General features: G+C 49.6%; 1 protein-coding gene across 1 annotated transcript in view; it reads right to left on the bottom strand.

Annotated features, from left to right (window-relative positions):
• Positions 1 to 14865, bottom strand: part of Fam81a (family with sequence similarity 81 member A) — a 52582-nt gene extending 37717 nt beyond the window's left edge. The window contains exon 1 of the mRNA XM_059266999.1: positions 14770 to 14865. The gene's annotated coding sequence lies outside the window, so the exon portion shown is untranslated. The remainder of the gene's footprint in view (positions 1 to 14769) is intronic.
• Between the last annotated feature and the right edge of the window lie 738 nt (positions 14866 to 15603).

Here is a 15603-nt window from a genome sequence, read left to right on the forward strand (position 1 = left end):
TCAGCCTCAACACTTCCATCATCCAGCATTGACTCCATGATATTAAATTCCCTTTAGTGAGAGTTCACAAAACACACCGACAGATCCTTGGAGCTGGTGACCTTTCGTGGCTGCTGCAAGGGTCCTGTTCATCTGTTTAGTCATCTGGTTGGTTGGCACCAGGACTCTTTGCCACAATAGCGGGAGGGGATCTCTGTTGCGGCTGAATTAGAGGCTGATCATCAATCACTAGAATAAATCCCTTCCTGGCTGGCATTTCCAGATCTTCTCAGGGTCAACTCCAATGCACCTGCCTGAAGTTAGCATCTCCCATTAGTTTATGGATCTGATCTCTGACAAGTGGGTCTAAAGTATAATCAGGAAGGTCAGGGTCCATGTGCTATTCTGATTGTATCATAAATCCCTGAGGTTTGCTTTTATGGGGGGCACGGGCAGCGGTGTTTTACTTTGAGTTGGGATTTTACCCAGCTTGGAAACAAATAGCCTTAACCACTGAGCTATCCCATGAACCCTCTTAACTTCAGGTTTTAAAGATTCTGCAAAATTTCCAATCTTGCCACCACCACTGCCCCAATGCCATGCCTGTTTGTCCTTCAGCTCCCGATGGTGAGAAGCGGTCCTAACCTGGCCTAGCACAAATGCCTGGGACAGCAGACCCAAGAGCAAGAGCAAGCTAACCACTGTCCTGCTGCGTGCACAGGCCAACAGTTTCCTGCTCTCCTACCTGACCCCACAGGCCTCTTTCTCCATACATGACTTGAACAGACCTGAGGCTCCTTTGGGTTGTTTTTTTTTTTTTGGTTTGGTTTTTGTTTTATTGTTTTTTGGGGGGGAGGAGGGGACAGCTCCATGTAGCCTAAACCAGCCTTGACTATATAGCCAAGCATGACCTTGAACTTCGGATCTCCTTGCTTCTGCCTCTGAGTGCTGACATTACAGATTTTTACCACCACGCCTGGTTTACACAGAACCCAGGGATCCACCTTAGGGTTTTATGTATTCCAGGCAAGCATTCCACCAACCGAGCTACACCCCAAGTTTGAGACTACTTTTACATGCTACGTCCCTCTTCTCTTACCTTTCACACCCCACACTATTCCCCCTGTGCCCGATTACTGGATTTGCCTCTGTGGTGTGTGAATGGACAGGATCTGGCTACTACCTCTTTTGGTGAGAGAAGAAGGGCAACCCAAGCCAGGATGCCTCATTTCCAAAGCCAACACATCCAGCTTGACCAGACCAAGGAAAGACCACGACCAACAGCCATAGCTGTCCGTGAATCCCCAACAGGCCTCAGACAACAGGCTAGCACAAGAAACCAGGCCTGGCCTTCTTCTTCATAGGTAGCTTACCTGGCCCACCCCAGGATCAGAAGTTTGGAGACCAGGTGAGCCACTCCTGGAAAAAAATATCCTGGCCCAGCATATTCAAGGATGGAGGTGGCATTTTGGTTGTGAGGTGGACCCAGGAAAACTAATGAGCTGTCAGGACTGTATATGGTCAGTGAGGCATGTGTGTCCTCACACCCAAACATGCTGCTCTGTATATACCTGGCCAATGGCAGATGACTTACATTCATTTATCATCCTTGACACTTTCTAGATCCTACATCACCACCAGAAACTCAGAAACCCCCTCCACTCCCCTAGAAAGGGCAGGAAAAAGGCTTGACCACTTCAAGCGTTGTGACAGTAATCTTGTTTACTTCCTTGTTTGCCATAGGATCTCTCTATAGTCCAGGCTGGCCAATAATTTGCTATGTAGCCCAGGGTGGCCTCAAAAATCTCAATCTTCCTGCCTTGACTGAGTGCTGGAATGACCAGTGTGTGCCCTCTTGCCCTGTTCTATAGTAAATTTAAAAAACAGTAGAAAGAAATCTGTAGTGGGTAGCTGTTCCAGCTTTGACCTGGAAGTACTACCCCCATTGAGGCTTCCGGTAACTGTCATGCCTACCTATGGCCTGCCCTTGAGGTGGGGACGAGTCAGGAGCCCTTAAGACCCGGGATCTGGATGTGCCGGCCTCTTGGTTCCTGGTAATCCTGGATGTTGGATGGTAGACTGAGCGGAGTTCTCGGGAGAACACCCCTGGACTGCACTTCACCTCTCCTGGACCCTGTAACCTATCCCTTTACTTGTTGTAAGTTATTCTCCAAAATAAACCTCTCTTTAACTACTTGGAGTTGCCTTAATAAATCCCCCAATAGAAATCTGCCAAAATGTAACCAATAGCATTAAGCATGTTTCTATTCTGTTCTCATTTTCAAACTACTTTAAAAAGCATGTTATTTTCACAATCACAGAAATTTGAGCAAGTACCTCTCAAATAAAACAACGAAACAACAAGCAGTAACCAATGTAGAAACTGCTCACTTTTGGCTGTAAAAACTGAGAAGCAAGCCTCACTCTGAGCTCAAAGGATGCTATCTATGGTTCCATTTGAACACACATGCTGTCTGTCGGCTTTACCTTCTCCTTCCCCTGCAGGCACGTTATGAGACCTGAGCCTGGTGCCTCTGTCACAGTCACAGCTGTCATTGTGGCCTGGATTACCTGCTCATGGGGACCTGGGCATATGGCACAGACATAGCAGTTCTAAGGCACAGCCACCCAGAGCATTTCCAGGGGCTGGGTGATGGGCTTATAGGGTCCCAGGCAGGTATCTCCAGTGAAATGGCTTGGAATCCACTGGCCAAGGCTTGTTTTCTTCCCCTTCACTCTATTACATTCACAACGAGCTAGACCGGTAAAGGGTGATTTCCATTTGATGCATAACATTGCATTTCAGAGGACTAGGGAAGTAGCTCAGTAAGTGGAATGCTTGCTAAGCATGCAGAAGCTCTGGGTGTTCATTTACAATCCCAGAACTCAGGAGGTGGAGGCAAGGGAATCAGGAGTTCAAGGTCATCCTTGACTACACAGCCAGTTCAAAGCCAGCCTAAGCTACCCAAGACCCTAACTCAAATAAAGGAGTGACGGGGAGGCCTGGAGAGAAGGCTCAGCAGTAAAGAGCATTTGTTACTCTTGTAGAAGGCCTGATTTCAGTTCCCAGCAGCCACACAGTAACTCCAAACCATCCATAACTCCGGCTCTAGGGAATCCAACACCTTCTTTTGACCAACTAGGTCGTGAACATAATGCATATCACACACACACACACACACACACACACACACACACACACACACGCAGGCCAAACATCATACACATAAAGTAAATTTTTAAAATCTGAAAGAAATAAATTTTCAGGAGTTTCTTAGAATGCTGAACACATTTCCTGGCCTTCCAGCCAGCACAGTGGGTTGCCGGCCTCTGTTGGGTCATGTGGGTTCACAAACAAACCCCAGAGTGCAAGGCACAGGTTGGTGGTGCTGCCTTAGCCCACTCACCAAGGCTCAGAATGATGCCAGTGTTGTGAGGAGAATCCCTGGGAAAACAGATTGGTTTTGTTCTCGTCTATTAATATCAGCTATTTTGAAATGCTATTTAAGTCTCTGTTGTTTACTTGAACTGTTTGGGATGAGGGCTGTAGAGCAACAGGGACCGTACCCTATAGGAATCATACCTCTTAGGAAGCCGGGCATCATTCCTCTTCACAGATGCTAATAATACAGATTCATCAGCCTTTTTCTTTCTCTAATGGGGAAAAGCCCACCTTTCTTTAATTATTGAGGTGCTTGGGGTGGTTTACATAAGAATGGCCCCCATAGGCTCATTTATTTGCAGGCTTAGTCACCAGGGAGTGTGAATTGGGAGGTATGGCCTTATTGGAGGAAGTGTGTCACTGGGGATGGGCTTTGAGGTTTGTTTGGTTTTTTTAATGACTTTTTAATTTTTGTTTTATGTGCATTAGTGTTTTGTCTGCATGTATATCTGTGTAAGAATGTCAAATCCCGTGGAACTGGAGTTACAGACAGTTGTGAGCTGTCATGCGGGTGCTGGGAATTGACCCGGGGGTCTTCTGGAAGAGCAGCCAGTGTCAACCTCTGAGCCATCTTAAAAGCCCAAGCAGGCCCAGTCTCTTTGTCTGTCTGTCTCTCTCTCTCTCTCTCTCTCTCTCTCTCTCTCTCTCTCTCTCTCTCTAGGCCTACAGACCAGGATGCAGTTCTTAGCTACTTCTCCAGCACCACACCTACCTGCTGCCATACTCTCTGCCATGATGATACTGGATGAAGACCCTGAAACTGTAAACAAACCTCCAGATGAATGCTTTCCTTTATTTAAAGAGTTGCCTTGGTCATGGTGTCTCTTCACAGCAATAGTTCAGTGACTAAGACAGTGCTCTACCCCAGTGACATATCGGTGGCTGACTCAAGAGGCCCCTCCAGCGTGAGTGCGGCAGCAGCTTCGGGTCACCTTGCAGGAGACCCTTGCACTCGTGCAAGTGTGCAGCCACACCCAAAGAAGTGTCTTACTATTACTTTTTCCAACCACTATTTTTGGGGACTTTTCTCTCTAGCATTAGCAAAGACACATTACCAAATGTTAAAACGGGAATCTGCCAAGTGCAACAGCAAGAGCAGAAAAAATATTATTAAAAGCGGGTATAAACTCTCTACCTACACCCGCGCTGCAGCAGGGTTCACCCGCAGGCGGGAAGGCACGACTTCTGGTTCTCCTGCAGGCAGAAGGCTGGGTGTGAGTGTGTGTGTGTGTGTGTGTGTGTGTGTGTGTGTGTGTGTGTGTGTGAGAGAGAGAGAGAGAGACTGTAGGCTTCTACCCTGCCTGACATTCTAACTGAAAAGCTAAGGATGCGGGCTTGGAAGACACTCCCAGCCTGTGCCCTTGTCCCAGGACCCAGGACACCATTGATCTTCTCTGCCAGCCCAGGAATCTCCCTCCCAGAGATCATCCCATCTGGAGTGACATTGTAGGCCAGCACATTAACACTCTAACTATTTAGAGAGTGCAGGGGAGGACTCTCGAGCCCTTCCACAGATAATTAAAAACAGGGAGAAAAGAAATATGAAATAAACAAAACAAAACAAAACAAAAAAGCTCAAGGCTCCAAGGGGTTTCTGAATAACATCTTCCCGGTTAAACAATTTTAAGAATTCCATAATTCAAAAAGCAGCCCCACACTTTCTCTCCCACACAAACACGCTCTTTATTAAGCCACACTCCAGCGGCGGCAGGATCTCTGCCTGTCTTCCCTCCTGCAGCAGCTCCATCCACAAAGGGTGTCATTGCCACAGCCACAAGCCATCAGAGGCTGGGAGCTGGCCACCAGTCAACAGGGAAGAGACATCCAGAGGCAGGATCCTGCAGGACCCAGTCACCTCCTAAGCACACCACCCTAGAAGCTAGGTGTCGCTTCAGGAGACACCCAAGTGTTCATTCAAGCTCTCTGATGCTTCTCAGGCAACACATTCCCAGTTGCTTTCCTGGTGTAACAGAACGAGATAACTATATCCCACTATATCATTTTTTTTTTTTTCAAATCACCAAGAACCACATTTCTAAAAGATCAAAGGGGCTTGAGGTGGAGGTGTGGGGGGGAGATACTCAGTGGTAGACTGCTTCCCTAGCATGCTTGAGGCTTTGTGTTCAATTCCCAGAACCATAAAATAAAGTAAGATAAGATCATATCAGTTAACTGCTGAGCCATGGAAAAGAAACAACAAAGAATCACCCACGGTAAAAAGCAAACAAGTCTCCCCTTCCTCCACAGAATCGTCTAGCCTTATATAGAGAGCCAGGAATATCCCAGGAACTGAGGAAGGGAAGCGAGAGAGCATAGATGAAAGCCAGCCATCAGGCTAGCCTGCGTGGCCATCAGCTTTGGTTGCGGACGCTTGCTTTTGCAGCGGTCAGTGGTGAATGCAGAGACTCATACCTGGTCCAAGGGCTGAGATAAGGTGACGGCCAAATACACAGCCACAAATGGGACATCATCACGACAAGAGCTGGAGAAAAGTGGGCACGATGTGGAGTGCCAACCTCTGGCATGACAAAGTCGGTTGCATTCACAGCAGCTGTGGGTGACTGCACAAGGTCAGGTCCATTAACATCCTGTCATGGAGACCCAGGGTGCCCTGATCCTCTGCCAGGATCTATGGTTGCCAGGAGAAGGAGATTCCTGGTAAGGTACCCATCCATACTCCTGTGATCAAACCTCTATCCACACTCCTGTAAGCAACCCTAGTGAAACCCATAAGGATATACACACACATGCATACATGCACACACATACATATATGCACACTACACACATGCACACACACAAGAAAGAGGGGCATGAACGCAGAAGTGGGTCTCACTAGAAAAAGGAAGGAGATCAGCAGGAAGGGGGAAGGGAAAGATAGCATGATGGGGTAGGTGAATATGATCAAATTACATTATGTACATGTATGAAAATGTCATAATAAAACTTGGCATTATGTATATTATGTATAGTTATTACATGCTATCAAGAAGAAAGTTATGCAAAAGGGCCCCACTTCTCTGCCTCCTGTCCACCCTGACATCACTCACTCTGCCTTAACGGACAGAAACTTCAGGGTACCTCCTGAGCCTCAGGAAACCCCCATGGAGGCTTGGTATCCCCAAACCTTGTGTCCCTGGACCTAGCTAGAATCTAAGTCTGGGATCTGGCAGAGACATCCTGAGTGCATGAGGGCATTGGCACCCTTCTTGGTCGGTGTGGGGGTGGGTGGGTGCAGTATCTGACTGCTCAGAGCTCCAGATCTCTATGAGAAGACAGGCCTGTGGCAGGAACCTCTCAGTGACTGTCTCACCCCAACCACTGTCTGAACACAGACTTGATCAGTTGTCTAGACCAGCCAAGCCAGCGAGTTTGAACATTTCATTAAACTTCGATAACTTCCCCGAAGAAAAAGAAAACCCCATCCAAGAAGACAAAAGCTAAAACCATCCATGTGGAGACAGGAGGAAGTAGAAATGATTGACAGAAAGGAGCTAGCAGACATAGTGAAGGAAGGAGGGAGACGGGATGGATGATGACTGGGAAGAGGAGAGAGGGAGATGACAAAGAGCTGAGAGAGAGAGAGGCCAGACAGACGGTGAAGAGAGCAGGTGTCTCAGTCTCCATGGAGGAAACAGGAGAGAATCCCTTCTCTCACATTCAGCTGCTCATTTGGAGTGTGAAGAACCACATGGCCATTTTGAACATGCTGGTAGGTTTCTCTGCTCATTTTCCCCAACCGTACATGCTCACTGTCTCAACATATACCCCAATTAAGAGGTCATGGGGCAAACATTTATTTCACCCACAGCATGGAGATACCTTCTCACGTTCTGGGGAAGGGGCTCAGTTGAGACAGTGCTTGCCTCCCATGAACAAAGCCCTGGACTCCATGCCCTGAATCACAGAGAACTCTGTGTGGTCCTGCACAACTGTGACCCTAGCACCCAGGCGCTGGAGGGTGGAAAGTTGACGGGCATCCTTGAAGCCAGTCCGGGCTGCATGTGACCCTTTCCAGGAAGAGGGAAAGAGAACAAAATAGGGACTGGAGTGATGACGGTTCAGAAAGTAAAGCTTGAGGACCCGGGTTCAGATCCCAAGCTCTCATGTCAGGTGGGCACAGCAACACACCTGTAATCTCAGTGCTCGGGGAAACAGAGACGGGAGATCCACAGGGCAAGCTGGTTAGCCAGACCAGCCCACCAGTGAGCTCTGGGTTCAGTCCAGAGGCTGCCTGAGCATATAAGGGGATGAACCATCAAGACACCAATGACAAGCTGGCCTCCACGTGCATCAGCCCACAAGCGTGCAAACACATATCCACATCACACACAGAGAGAGGGAAGGAGGGGGAGAGGGAGAGAGGGATGGAGGAAAGGAGAGAGAGGGGGTTGATTCAAGCAATCCATCATTTCACTACAGATCCTATATGAGTCAAACCCCGCCTGACTCTTGGGATGGACACAGGTCTCACATCTACCAGTCACACCGCAGACCACTTGCTCAATGACTGAAGCCAATCCTGTAGTCTGAGACGGGAAAGGGCACAGTGGCCGAAGCCCTTCTCTCCCAAGCTTGAGGACCAAAGTTCAGATTCCCAGAACCCATATAAAAGCCAGCCCACTCTAATTCCACCTCTAAAGGCAGAGACGGGATCCCCAGAGCAACCTGGTTAGCCCTATCAACAAGCTCTGAGTTCGATTGAGAGACCCTTCCCCAATGAATTAGGTGGAAAAGCAACTGAGAATGAGTCTACCTACATCAGACTTGGGCCTACACACACACACACACACACACACACACACACACACACACACACACAGAACAAATACTTTAAGTCCAGTTAACAAATATTCACTGAGCCTCCACAATGCTGAACAGGATGGAGCCCTCCTGCTACAGGACCTTCTGTTCAACAGGAAGTAACACTAGCAAGCCTCCAGCAAGCGTGAAGAGGCTGGGAAACACTACAGTGAGTAGCAGGAACCAGGCTAGGCCCCCAGGCAGATGGCAGGGCAGTGTGAACCAGGCTCTGAGGAGCAGGCAATGGAGCTGGGTGTTCCAGGGTAGTTGAACTGAGGCAACCCTGGGGGAAGATCCAGAGAGGGCCGAGTGGAGGAAACAGTGACTCAGAGCCAAGGGCAAACACAAGGGGTCTTGCCGGAAAGCAGCTGGTGAGAGGAGGGGGTCACTGAGGTCACTGTGCAGAGGCCTTCACGCCACACCGTACCGCACCAAGCAGGAAAGACATGGGATCAGAAGGATCGGACAAAAAACGGGAGGTTCTGAAGGAAACACGTGTAGGCATGACAGACAGCCATCCCTGGGACTGTGACACTGTGCAGAAGTCAGCACAGCCCCAGGGAGTCAAGAGCTGACTCAAGAGAGGAAGATGAGGGCAGGAAACCCCCTGGGTGGACCTGGGGACAGGACACAGTGCCTCCACTCAGCTATAACTACAGGCCCAATCATAGCGCTCCAACACACCCAGACTGGACCCTCCTTAAGTGTCAAGGTCATAAAAGACGAAACACCTGGGGAACTGACCCAGATTAAAGAAACCAAGAGAGAGACATCACTGAGCCAGAGGCGGGACGATCAAAAGTTCCAGGTCAACTAGGCTACTTGGGGGACCCTCTCAGAAGGAAGGGAGGGAGGGAGACAGGGATAGCTAGAGCCACACAATACTAACCCGAGGAGCCTGGCATGGCGGCTCACTCCTGTAATCCCAGCATGTGAGAAGCTACGGCAGGAGGACAGCTGTGAGTTTTGAGACCAGCCTGGGAATAAGATCTTATCTGAAAAAGGGGAGAGGGCAGGTAAAGGCACTTGCTGTGAAGTCTGGTAACGTGAGTTCAATCCCTGGGCCCTACATGGTGGACAGAGAAGCGGCCTGCTCAGCAAGAGGGAGATTGTAAGAGACAGAGCTTCTGGGGGGCCGCCATGAGAGTCTGCCTCCTAGTAACGTCAGAAGCAACACCCATGAAGTCTCGCCAACACGACTGCGTAGACATGAGCTGAATAAGGACAATGACAACAGAGATGCTAAAGTAGATGGGGGAAGCCCATGAGGCCTCAGCCCTACGCAAAGAACTATGGGCAACTAAGGAATGCCAAGGGTGGGAGAAATAGTCTTCCCCAGGGAAGAGCACGCCAATTGGTTGTCCAATACCAAATGGTCAGCCCTGAAAATATACATACAAGTAACAGTATATAGACTGAGCAGGTTGTATTTAAGAATATGAATGTATGAATATATGCGTATACACACACACACACACACACACACACACACACACACACACACACACACACTACAAAAATGGATTGTTTTAAACCCTAGATTGGATCCTGACCCCTAAACCAAATTCTTTTAAAAGGATCTTCCTCTTCTTCTGTATAAAGATGGTATTAGGATGCCTGACCAATATCTGTCAATTAGAGAATAACACTGATTCAAACTTAATTTCTTGATTTTGACAACTGCTGTATAAGAAAATGTCCTTTGAAAAGAAGAAGGAAATATGTGCTTGAATATTTGGGACAGTACAGGTACATTTTCTCCTTGTTGCTCTGACACAGTGCAGGAGAAATTACAAGCTAAGTGTGTGTCTCTACACACACATCCACAAATAGATGCAAAGAGAGAGTGGGAGAAAGTGCCAGAAAGATAAAACAAGTGTGGTTGAAAGTTAATATTTATAGAATGCAGCTAAAAGAGAGATCAGAACTTTTCAGTTTATTGTTGAAGCATTTCCATAAATCTGAATCAGTTTAAGATTTAAAAAAATTTAAAGGGGAAGGAAATTGTTAAGGAAGCCAGGGTGATAAAACAGCCGTGTCAGGGACCTGAGCCAAGCAGAGGTGGGAGGGCTGGCTGGGTCTGATGTCCAGAGCCCCTGTCTCAGCTCTGCCCCTAAGAACTGCCTTGAGTTATCCTGTGTCCCCTCTACTTCCATCTCTTCATCCACAAAACAAGGATAAGAAGTGTTGGCCTCAGAGAGAGAGCATCCGCTCCCACTGGGGCACGGGAAGGTGGAATCTGAGTTGGCACTGAGGCTGGGAAGGAGAAAAGAGAAGGCCAGGAAGGGAAGAGGAAAAAACCAAAACAACAACCCAAGTTCAGACAGAGTCCCCACAGCTAGGGGCCAGCAAGAAAAGTCACCAAATGAGGGATGAGTGGAACCTGCAGAGTCAGGGCATGAAGACAGAAAGAGAGGCACAGGAGGAGGGCAGCAGGGCACCAATCAAGGAGAAGGGCAGAGGGAAGGCTCAGTTCTGCAGCCAAGACTCCTCTAGGGAGCCCTGTGAGGAGGCAGTTTCCACAGAAAGATAAAGGAAGTGCCCGGTCAAAGGGGAAAAGCTCACTGAGCGCAACAGAGCAGCTGATCCAGCTTCAGCACCGGCTCTGCCCTCCCCACACAACAGCCAACAGCTCCCTGTGGCTATTTCAATTGAGTTTAAGTTCATTTAAAATCCACATACATCGAAAACTCCGTTCAAGCCAGGAGTGGTAGAACATGCCTCAATCTCAGCCCTTAGGAGGCTGAGGCAGGAGGATTGCGAGTTCAAACACAGCCCTGGCTGAACAGCAAGACCCTGTCTCAAAAATAAGTAAATAAAAGAATAAAAATCCAGGTCCTTGGTTGAACTAGTCATATTCTGTGAGCTCTGTAACCACATATGTCTGGTAACTGCCATCACTTTCTTCACTAGAGAAGGTTCTAGTGGACAGAATGGAGACTCTAACAGTGCTTCTTAAAGGAAGGATGGGTTGACTGATGGAAAGAGATCTGGGCAGGGAAAGGAGGGAGCATGAACAGGCAAAATGAGAGTGAGAAATGGAACAAGATCCCAATGGGGGCAGGCAAAGCCAGTGTGAGGGAGCGGGAGTGTGGAATGGGTTTAGGCTGGACTTAGGACAGACACAGAGCTGTTCCTGAATTTCAGACCAAAGACATAAGGACATGGAGAGACAGAGAAGGAAATACTTGGAGGTGCAAAGGAGGGTCCAGCGGGATTTACATTGGGGGAGGGCAGTAACGGAGAATGTGGACGCTCTCCATCTTATCTGTCAAAGGCCACTTTCTGAAAGGGAACCTGGAACTTATGGGATAGAGAGCCGTGGCACAGAGCCAAGTGGATGCTGTCTGAGTTCATGAAGAATAGAATTCTTGTGTCTCATAGAAAAGCAAGCCTTCGTGAAATTAAAGCCCCTATCAATTTAAAATGGAACTAGTCCAAAGGTCTTTGGGATTTTCTCTCCTGGATAACTTGGCAAGCTGGGAGAAGAAAATACAGACACTGAGGCTGGTTTGGGGATTGGAGACTGGAACCCAAGGAGTCCAAGGCTGATAGCGTGGTGCATGCCTTTAATCCCAGCACTCTGGAGGCAGAGGCTGGCAGATCTCCGAATTTGAGGGTAGCCTGGTCTACATAGTGAGCTCCAGGCTAGGCAGGCTACATAGTGAGACCCTGACTCAGAAAAAGTCCAAGTCAACATGTCAAGATCAAACACGTGGAGCCCTGAAGATGGACTGAAGCATTACAGTGCCGGGGAGGAAGGGCTGGAGTCCTCGGTGATGGGGTGATGGTTAAAGCCGGCACAGGAGGTGGACAGAATCCGTGAAGAGGGAAGAAGCGCAAGTCCCGCCTGGCGCTTTCCTAAAAGAGGGAAAGGGCAGACTCAGCACACCTGCCGTACCAGTGGCGAACATAGGAAAATGCAGGCGGAGCCATGGGGGTCAAGGCTGAGCCACAGGGGTCAAGACTGCCGCACTGCAAGGTCATTGAGTGGGGCCACAGGGGTCTGGCTGAGGTCACTAAGTGGGGCAAGTCTTGAGGTAGACCCAAAGTCACCAGCAAGGCCCGCAGAGCAGAGAATGAGTCTAGGTGCTCACGGGTCTGTGTTTATGACTTCTTCCTAACCTCAGGTGAAGTGGTTTCCTGCCTGAGCGAGCATCAAGCCGGCTGTTTGCCCTCCCCCCTTCGTTTTTCTCTTTTTAGGCAAAACAAACAAACAAACAAACAAAAGCTTTTTTATTTTTAATTGTGTGCGTCTCAGCACATATGTGTAAGTCAGAAGACGATTTAGGATTGTCAATCTTTTCTTGTACCATGTAGATTCTGAGGCTCAAGGTCAGGTTGTCAGTCCTGGTGACAGACAGGTGCCTTTACCTGCTGGGCCATCTTGCGGACCTAAGCTTTGTTTTTTATAGAAAGGGTTCTGTTTGGTTGATTGGTTCGGGTTTTTAAGGTCTTGAACCATCCTAATGACTCCCTTTTGACATTTGAGAGAGTCTAAATGAGCTTGTCTTTTTCAAAATGTGCCCAGCAATTCTGAAGAACCACCAGGTTTGGGAAGGGCTAAGCCAGAAACACAAGGAGAGTCTTGAGGCCAAAAAGACAGTACCACATTCTTAGAGTTAGTGGTTTGGAGGTGACATCAAGGAGCCAGGACAAGGTCATCCTAGCTCTATGAGTGGACCCCAGAAAGGGGTGTTCTGGGGGAAGTTGTGTGCTCAGACTCTGGTAGAAGGGAGAAAGAGGAGATGAGCTCAGAGACAGAAAAATGAAAATACAGGAGTGTGGCTGCAGGACACAAAAAAGGAGAGACACTGAGTGGCAGGAGAGCCACATGGGTTAGCAGCCACAGAGACAGGAGGATGAGTCCTTTGCTGATGGAGGCTCTAAGGTCGAGGACTTGTGGTTCACTAAAGGGCTGTAGGCTCATTGACAGAATTCCTGGGCAACAAGGATTTTGTATTTGTATGATAGATTTCTAATAGGTAATGCATTAAGCTTTCTAAGCCCTCAGGAAGGCATGCTGGCAGAAGTTTACTCATTAACTGAAAACTTGGCCTCCCAGCCTACCTTTTTACACAGAGGAAGTCAGATTCCCATGAATATCAAAAGTGTCCTTGAAACACAAAGTCAGAAACATCTCAACTGTCCAGTGACAGGAATCCTGGGCACCCCTTGCACCCCCTTAGAGGACAGAGAAGTTTATGGATGGAAAATATGGAAAACAGCCTCCTTGTCAGTTTTAGTACCAGCCAGTTCTAAAATTAGAAGAAATACCACAGCCTATAAGTCACCTCTACACACACACACACACACACACACACACACACACACACACACACGAAGGCAGATACAATGTACATTACAATTTTCATTACACTTATTTGTTTAGCTTGTGTGCCTTGTGTGGGTGTGGAGGTCAGAGAACAACTTTGTGGGGGTAGGATGGTTCTCTCCTTTCACAGTGTGGGTTCTGGAGCTCAAACTCAGGTCACCAAGCTTGGTGGCAAGGACATTACCCCACTGAGCCATCTTGTCAGCCCCACCAGCCCCACCACCAACCTTTAAAGAGCAAATGTAAATGTTTGCCCCTGCTTCTAAGAGATTCCCTCTGCAGAACCAAACCAGTCCGGCATTATTTCTGTGAAATAATCTCTAACGCCAGCACACACCGACTTTAAGCTGAGTGCACGCATGCGCGTGACACACACACACACACACACACACACACACACACACACAGCTTCTGCACATTGAAGAAATGACTCACTTAATTTGCCACTGCCTGCCACTACTGGGTTTTGATTTTACCTGTTCAGACACAAAGTTTCCTATCATATCAACTACAGGAAAGAAGTATTCAGTAGCTTGAGCCTGAAATGGGTTTAGGACTTTAGGGCACCGATGGAATTTTAATCTGTGCCTTTTAACGAGCCTCTCTGGACCACAGTGTGTTCCCTCCACAATCTTCCATAAAATGGTAACATCTCTTGCCACTTTGGGAGCCAGCTCATTGGAAACCCCTTGCAGAATAAACATGGTTAAGTCTTGCATACCCAGAGGGGCCTTTCTTTCCTCAGCTCACAGTACCAGCAAAACAGCCTTGTGCTGCAACTGAGGAGAACCAGGGAACCCGCGGGGGAGCAATGTGGCTAACCCACCCAAGGTCACTCAGCTCGGACCGGGGATGATAGACTTGTCCTAGTCCTGGCAAACTCTGCACACCCTTGGCTCGCCTCAAACAGTCCCTCGGGGGGCTCTGCTGTCTGCTAGCTTGCAGCCCCCGCGAAGATGCAATGCCACTTGCGCTCTGTGCCCAACTTCAGCCCTGCGCGTCAGCATACAGTTAACCCTCTCGCGTCCAGAGTGTCACACGGGGCACGCGCAGCTTCCCCCCCTCACCCTCCTCTCCCTAGCACTATCCCATGTCTATCCATGGAGTGGTTGCTCCAAGGTCATATCGACGGTCCCTGCGGGAGCAACCGCTGCTTAGATCCAGAAGATGCCCGGCCGCGTGGGGAGGAGAGGCACCCCTGGGGACTCACCCGCGCACGGATCGGGCACGCCGCGGCTGCCCATGTTGTCGCTGGCGCTCTGGGTGCGGTGGCCGCGAGCGCGGGGCTGTGCGGGGCGAACCCGGCTACGGGCCCGCGCTCCAGTCAGCGCGCGCGCGGCCCGGCCCGGGGTTCGCGGCTCCCCCACCCGGGAAGGGCGCGAGCCGCTGCGCGCCGCCCAAAGCCGCTTCCGGGCGCGTTGCCTGGACGCGGTTGCCGTGGCAGCCCGAGCTGGAGGCTTTCCCCGCGCGCCCGCGCCCAGCCCGCCGGTGCCCCTCCTCCCGCCGCGTTCCCACACCCAAAATAGCCTTTCCGCGGCGCCGCGGGTCCCCACCCAGTCCGCAGCAGGGAGCCGGCGGGCGGGGACTTGCTTACAGGAACCTCAATCTTGTCGTAGGGCGCGTCGACTTGGAGGCAGAGATAGGTGTAGAGGATGCTTGAGTGAGAGCCCAGCCTTCCAGGTCGCAAAGCCATCCGTCATCCTCCCCGGGATCCTAGCATGCCTTATGGGCCAAGCCTGATTCCCACCAAAATAGTTATCCGCGCTCTCCACCTCAAACTGAGGAGAAGTTGGGGGTGAGACCACAGTCTGGTAAACAGCTCCCTCCGTCGCCCCACCTGCACAGGTGATGGAACCCTCCAGGCGACCAGTGTCTATGAGGGAATCACCGTGCCTCCCGCACATCGGCCCAAGAGACAGGACCCCGGGAAGAATGCTAGTTACACTGCTTCTCATCCCAGCCCTCCTACCTTCTGTCGAGCTCCCAGAGAGTCCTATCTCTGCCCTCCTTCCCATCGGTGTTGGATTCTCAGCAGGATCCACTC

The sequence above is a fragment of the Peromyscus eremicus genome, chromosome 7 (genome assembly GCF_949786415.1).
Source record: "Peromyscus eremicus chromosome 7, PerEre_H2_v1, whole genome shotgun sequence".
In the NCBI taxonomy this organism is placed as follows: Eukaryota; Metazoa; Chordata; class Mammalia; order Rodentia; family Cricetidae; genus Peromyscus; species Peromyscus eremicus.